Source organism: Gavia stellata, chromosome 3, assembly GCF_030936135.1.
Source record: "Gavia stellata isolate bGavSte3 chromosome 3, bGavSte3.hap2, whole genome shotgun sequence".
Lineage (NCBI taxonomy): Eukaryota > Metazoa > Chordata > Aves > Gaviiformes > Gaviidae > Gavia > Gavia stellata.
Window position 1 is genome coordinate 21078612 of NC_082596.1, and position 7728 is coordinate 21086339.

At 41.3% G+C, this 7728-nt stretch overlaps 1 long non-coding RNA gene across 1 annotated transcript in view; it reads right to left on the reverse strand.

Moving 5' to 3' along the window:
- LOC132316739 (uncharacterized) overlaps window positions 1-7503 on the reverse strand; it is a 42111-nt gene extending 34608 nt beyond the window's left edge. Inside the window, exon 1 of the long non-coding RNA XR_009483937.1 lies at window positions 7456-7503. This is a non-coding gene — a long non-coding RNA (uncharacterized LOC132316739). The remainder of the gene's footprint in view (window positions 1-7455) is intronic.
- Between the last annotated feature and the right edge of the window lie 225 nt (window positions 7504-7728).

Genomic DNA, 7728 nt, shown 5'->3' on the forward strand with positions numbered 1-7728 from the left:
TGGCCTCTGCTCCTCTCACTAAGTGAGATAAATGCTCCCCTTGAAGGGTTGCTATCTTCTCCATACAGGTTTGAGGTGTATACAGAGCTCTGTACATGGTGGCAGTGCTGGTTAGGCTCATGAGCCTCGAGTGAGTACATTTGCTGCCAAAATAGAAACAATAAGTTACAACAAAGAAACGCAAATAATTATTTTTGCAGCCAGCAGTGTACAGGCAGTAATAACACTGTGTGTAATAATTAATGAAAGACTTTTCTCCAGCTATCTAGAAGGGTACTATAGATTCAGTCTTGAAAGAGCTGATGGATGGCAATTTGAATACATAAGGAAGAATTTATTTGTTTAGTCACTGAATGCAATAAATTAGGATTGCACATTATTTTAATTCCATGGGAAACATGGTCCACTGCATTTACATTTTCCAAACTATGCTTACAAAGAGCCAGCTCTGTGGCCTAAGAACAAAACTTTTTGCTGCCAAACAAGGACACTCATCCAAATCCCAGGCTTGGTAGGAGTTAGATAATACGATCCAGGGTAGGAATGAATAATCTTGATTTATGCCACAGATATGATATGAGCTCACAAAGGTAGGATTAATTGTTTTGAAGAAAGTGCGGTAAACCTTTCCAGAGATCCCCACGCAATGTCAGTCTAAACAGTGTGTATAAAAACAGAATTAAAACAAACAGAAATACAAGGAGGCTTCATTTTTCCATTTTATCTCATTATCGACTTAGTGGTTTGACATCACTGCCTCTACCCAAAAACACCCAGTACATGCTTATGCTTCCCTGATATAAGGAATCACACTGCAATTTGCTCCATTATAGCAAAGCATATCAGGGACTAAATGGAGAGAGTACTTGGAAGTACTGAGTATCTACCAACAAGCATATCTTAAATGCTCAGTCCTTTGAAAATAAAGCTAGCATGATTCAGTGGCCTTAATACATGCTGAACAGCCCATACATTTCAACTTAAACATATACTTGAAAGCAGAATTCCAAACTCACCATAAGGAAACTTTCTATTTTGATTGTTAATATAGGGCTTATTCTTAATAAATTTCTTACCAAATTGCCTGAGGAATATCTTGATATACTGCAAGATACAGCATAGTGTTACTGTATTTAATTACTCGTGCAGAACGCAGAATCCCAAAGAGAGAATTAAACCTGATGAAGTACGAAGGATTCATCTTCCCAACAGGTAGATACAAGGTAACTCCTAAGTAAGTCACTATTTGACATGGATACACAGATTTATGTTAGGGAAGTGAATGCCATAAGCTGTCATTCCTCTATGGTCAGGAACTTGGGTGATTTTTAACAGTGGTAAAATTGTCCTGCTGAACTACCTGTCCCTTTTCCCAACTGGGCTTAGTTCTGGGAAAAAATAAAATTGCAAGGGAAAGATGGAAATTTCAAGGTTATCATCACTTTGAAAAATTTGGCCAAAAAAATTACAATCCCAGATATTGTCACTGTACTAGAAATCTGATAGATATTGCTAGATCCTTCTACCTTCTCTCATTCTTTATTTTAATATTTGCTACTTTAACTGTTATACAGTAACTTTTATTTAGTCATGTTTTTATAAGATTTCTTGTTTATATACATTTCGGTTCATAATGGTTTCTGCAGTACAGCAAACTTTGGTGTTTTTTTAATCCTATCTCCTTTTTTCCAAATAGCACTTAATATGAAAACAAAGCAGTTGAAAACCTATCCCAAGTTACAGTAACCTGAAGTTCAGGATAGAGTTTATAACCATAGGTTGCTTCTGCTGTCTAAACTTCTCTGATCCATGGAGGCAACTTCACAAAAACAGACCAAAGTTTAGGTGAGTCCTTTCCTTTATTCTCTTTGAGACATGCAAGTGAAGTTATCTTGACTGGTTAATGGCCTTCCATAAACTAAAATAGACTGGCTACATCTGCTTCTAGAATGGAATTTAAATAGCTGAAACTTGATTACACATACTTTACATTTAAAAGTGTGGATGTTTCTAGTATGTGGTTAGGATTGCAATTAGAGTGTTCCTTGATTCATGTGTATAAGCATTAGCATACTAGCAAATGAGATAATGTGCAGATGTAATTCAGATTTGTGTTTGCCTGTGCACTGAGAGCTTCTCTATGGTTTTAAGAACAGGTCATACTGAGCATGGTAATGAAAATTTCCTAATGACACAGTAGATAGATACTACTTTTAGTTCTAGCCTGAAATATTTCTTTAACACCCACACTCAGGGTAATATAGTCTTTATTTTCTAATTAGGAAAATGAGACATGAGCTTCAGTCATATAACACTGAAGAGATGGGAACATGGAATCACAGTCTAGCAAGGATTTTTAATATATTTATCAAATGGTGCTACAAAAGAGCAAGTCTATTATGTATGTTTAAAAAGGAGAAAACAGTACACACAACTACAGATCTCATTTCCCTCCACCTGCATTCGTATCTGAATATCTTCTCTTACCCCAAAAAACATTTGATGATAGGCTGAATATTAAAAGAAATAGAAGTGCCCACTAAAGGGGTTAACGTGCATAAGTTCCTCAAGGACAGACTGTGCCAAATTGAGCCCGTGTCTTTCTTTGCTGATTTTCTCGGCAATCTGATCTATCTGGACTTCAGTGAATATGATAGACTATTGCATGAGACATTAATAGATAAATGATAAAAAATAGAAACAATAAAATAATTATGAAGGGCTGAAAACAGCTGTGGGTAGTGTTGAATGGTGAAGTATCAGGCTGGGAGAAGAAAAGGAGATACAGTGCAGCCCTGCAAGGCTTAATTTGGGGAGGAGTTTCATTAAAGATTTTGGCACAAAAAGTACCATGCTTATAAGATTTGTTGATGACACATAATTGGAAAGCAACACCAGAGGGAGATCAAAATTGCATACAAGAAGAACTGGTCATCACTGGCATTAGGTGGACATAAGAAACAGTACTTGGAACAGGATAAAATTCCAGGTGCATGCCCAGGTACAAAAAGACTGGTAAGAATTTCAGGTATAAATTAGTACAGTCTCACAGTGTAAAATGAGAGGCAGTGAGATACTGCTAAGCTATCACAAAATGGCTAAGTATTCTCAAACACTATAATCTAAATGTGAACCTAAAACGTAGATAGGCAATTATCTCCAACGGAGCATGTGACAATACCATTTCATAAGGTACAGATGAGATGTGAAGGGAGATCTTGGGGCAGCTGTCTGACAGGGGTTTTGAATGCCTGCAAGCCCTGAATAGAAAGAATGAATAGCTTTTACTAAGCTTTGCTAAGCTTTCATAGAGCCTTTGTAAGGCACAGAGTCTGAGTCCTTTTGCAATGAACTGTTGTCTATCTAGGAAAACAAAGTTTCCTTGTAACAAGTAATCATAGTAGATCATGTTTTACAGGGGAAAGGTAAATGATGTCCACTGTTCTCATTAATACATGTAGGATTTACTGAAGGTAGATATCTGTTTGTAGTGAAACAGTGCTGGGTCTCAAGAGAATTACAGGAAAAGGCAGAGGTAAGAAGTTAGAGTCTCTCTTCTGCTTATCAGTTACTAGAAAGCAAGGGCAGAAAAGAGAAACTGTCACTGATGGAAGTAAGACCAGATGAAGACTGTCAGTGGCTCCTCCTGGTCTTTCTTAGTGGTCTTTGAAGAAATACTCGAACAGCTCCTTGTGAGGTGAGATGACTGAGTAAGCTGTAGCGTGTCGCTAATTATTCAGGATAAGGCCTTCAGAAAGGTCAACTTTAACAAGAAATAAATAAGCAAGTTTGGTGCCTTAAGTTCCTAACTCAGCTGTGTTCCCTTCCCAGTACCACTTTAACAGCAGACAGTTTGAATTGTTTCCACAAACCCAAGAATAAGTGATTATACTGTTTATTTAGTTGCATTAACATAAAGTGTTGACACACTCAGTTGGATAAGGACTAAGACCACCATAAGTATTGCGTTTAAACTCCGAATTAAAAAACACGATGAGGTTTTACAAGAGGTAGCTGATTTAGAGGCCCACCTTGTTAGGTTTGGATTTAACCAGCAATTGAAGTGAGAAGGCTTCTCTCTCAATCTCCTTAGCAGTAAGTCCACAGAGATAACCCTTGTCAACACAGTATTTCAAAATTTGGTGTCCACCAGCTCACGTACTAACATCTGCTGTTAGATTATTGCTAAAGCTTTGTCGACTTTCCATACAGTTGTCACCATGAAGAAGTTGACCTGCTCTCTCGGGATCTCCCTATGTAGCCTGCCTACATGGTTTATCTGTTACTTTTCTGGTGCTCACAGACCTCAAGGATACCCCATCTCTGCTAATTCTACTGCTAGTAGGATGTAGCAGAAACCAGATAAACTCTTCTACACGAGGCCAGCACCATCTGGTTCTCAACGGGAACTTTATAGCAGGGAACAGAACTCATACTGGCAAAGACATTCAGAGGAAAGTAAGCTGGACATAACAAACTAAACTTTTTGGTACCCTTTGTGTGCTTGACAAGCAGAAGTAGGTGAGGACATGTGCTTTCGATCTGTCCCCTGTTTAGCAGCTGCAGTGTTGCCATCTCAGGATTCTGAGCTTCCCTGAGGTCATGATAAAAAACAGTGTACCTACTCCCAAATACCAACAGAGGTTTTCTCACAACAGTACCTCAGAAACAAAGCCCACCTTTCCAACATGAAGACATACTCTGTGTCCTGGCTAAGGTGTTATTTTGCTTTGCAAAACAATGTCTTCCACCCAGGAAAAAATACAGATATTGACATACTCTCTCTCCCTTATTTTTATCCAGATTTCTGGGTTAAGAATCCATCCTTTTTGGTAGTCTTACCATCCTCTGTCTCTCCACTTACCGTGATCAGAGACTCCATTACCATATTCCCACAAGGGGAACAGTGTTCTTCTGCCTAGGTGTTACATACACTCAGTTTTATCACAAGGTCTTCATGTCCTTAAATTTGGTTACCACAGGTAACTCTCAAAAGGCAAAAGCTAAAGTAAGGCTGTTGCTATACTTCCTGCTGCTGCCTCAGTGGCTGGAGAAGACTCCAGCTTCATTCCTGTATAATGTAGTAGGGGAAGATCCTTGGCTAAACAGAAGGGGAATACTTTCTCGTGCTTATCAATGGCAATGTTGATGATCATCTCTCATCTGAGATCTGTATGGATGTAATAAATTCTCAACAGCACATCTGGGATAGCCTCTTTAGGTGTCATTGTACATCTCATTCTACATTGGTCCACTGGCAGAGGCAGGGAATGCAACCATTGCTGGTGCACAGAGGATCAGTTACTTTGTGGATGACACAATGATGGACAGTGCCAGCCTGCCCATAGCAGGACTCCAAAAACAGAGCATCCCACTTTCCTTGCCCAGGGTAACAAGAGCAGGTGAGGGTTTTGCATACAGTCTTGTCCATCTGGGTCTACTCATAATCTGCTACTATAGCTCCTGTATTCAATCTTGCTTTTAGGAATTGGGAGGGAATGGGAAAACAGAAACTGGAAAAGCATCTCTGTGCTTCCAGTATTGGCAAGGATACTTCTTTGCCTGGTTGTGCTAAGCACCCACATCCAGCAAGAAAAAAAAACAATGAATCCCAATCCTACAAAGAACCTGCCAAGAGGCCAAGAGGCTTGGAGAAGCCTGCTACCATCTGCTTCATCAACACCATGTAACACACCATAAGCTTGTTTGTCGTTACCGTATTTTTGCATAAAAAATTACACAAACATATTTTCTGTGTACAGGGCTAGTGTTCCTGGCTGTAAGATGTCCTGCAGTCTCAGTTCCCCACACAAGATGGCAGCTCTACTTTCCTGCTGCACAGCTATTCCTTAGCACACTGAAAAGCATTTCCCTTTCACCCTGACACTGCAGGTGCTACTGCAACACAAGAATAACCAAACTAGGCACCAGCCCTGCAACTCTAGTCATTGTTCATTCCCAAAACAGCATGTCACAGGCGCAGCATGGTTTGTGAGGAGCAGCGCTGTTTCACTGAATACTCCATTTGTCTCATTCCAGCAAGAAACAGTAACTGGTTTGTACTGGATGTCACAGTTTCTGAGGTTTGAATCTGTTACATAAAAGGAAGAAACAAACACTCTTGTTTATCAATTCAGATTACAGGATATTCATATGCAGATAAGGACATGTAACCCTAGACACGAAGTTTTGGACCACAGCTCCTACTACCCTGGCTGTCATTTAGAGAAGTACAAAGTTACTTGCATTTCATGTTTGTTTTAGCACACTAAGTGAGTATATTTCAGGGAAGGCAACAGAGAATTAGGTCTTTGCATAACTCAGGCTTGCTGGAAAACAAATAATTAATTTTATCAAGCCTAATATCTGTTTGATCCCAGCATTGCCCTGAGTGCCTCTGTAAAGTCAGAAACTCTGAAGTGTATCTCACAATTAATGGTTCGTAATTACCTGCCATAAATGATGCCAAATTGCCAGCACTACTGTGTCATTTGGAAACAAATGATGAACCAATTTAAATTGTACAGCTTCTGCTCTGTTGAAGCTCTTGGCTCCTTGTGTAGGCTGTGGGATGCCTCACCCTGGGGTGAGCCAGCCCCCCAGATGGTGCTGAGGGTGTGGATCTCTGCTCCATGTCAACAACATGGCCTGTCCCTCTCTAAGAAGAGCCTAGAAGAAATGCTGAAGCACCTAAGGGTCATACTCACGGTCCTCCCAGGTGCTGAGGAGAGATACCCTGTACTCTTACGCCATGCGCATGAAGTAATGTAGGCTTGGCCCAGTAAGTATTTGTTCCAAAGGTATTAATCTCCTCCAAAGGTTCAACAACCAGCAACGCAGAAGCTAAAAGGCAGCAGCAGCAGCAGCAGCAGGAAGACAACAGGGCTAGCCCCCTTTCCCCACCCAAGCTCCCCCCGCACCCGGGGTCCGGTGCCAGCCGGGAGCCAGCAGGTGTCAGCAGGAGCTCGGGAATGGGATGGACACTCGCAGCCCCCAGGACTCCAGGGGAGGCAGAACCTGCTCACTGATGGAAAAAAACAACTTTTTAGGAATTAACGACCCCTTTCCTCTGGCTGGCTTCAGAAAGCAGTGGAGGAAAGGCCGCCAGAGCTGCAGGCAGGGCGCTGGCACACCGCACGGCCCCTCTTCCCCATGCTGGCACAGGAGCTTGTCCAGGCAGCCCCAGCTTTACGCTGGGGAGCTTACCTGGAAGCTGCTGTGGGTTTGGGGACTGCCTGTGAGCATGCTTTTAACCCTAGGCCAGATCCAGCCACACTGTAAGTGGTGAGGGTGCCAGGAGGGAACAGGCAGCAGCTGCTGCAGCAAGGGGAGAGGGATGCTCGGGCTGCTCTACTGAAAGCCGAAACTGCCGTAACTCTCCTCTTTACCTCCCCAGTCAATCCATGCCTGTGTACCTCATGGCAAATGTGAGCCAATTAATTGATAGTGACTTACTTCTCAATTAAAGTGGAAATTGATTTATTCTTCATCTCTTGAAGAGCGCCTGAGAGCTGAAAAACACACAAATATAGTTACCATAGAGAAGCTAACACAGGGTAACTTGTCCTTTGATAGCTTGTTTGTATATCAAAGTATTCATTTAAATCTCTGTCTTCCAAAAGAAAATCCTGACAAGTCGGGCTAGAAAGACTTAACCGTTACCGTACTTCTAGATTAACTATTGATCATCAGCCCTCTGCATGGGTCCTGCACTGTAGCTCTCAATTC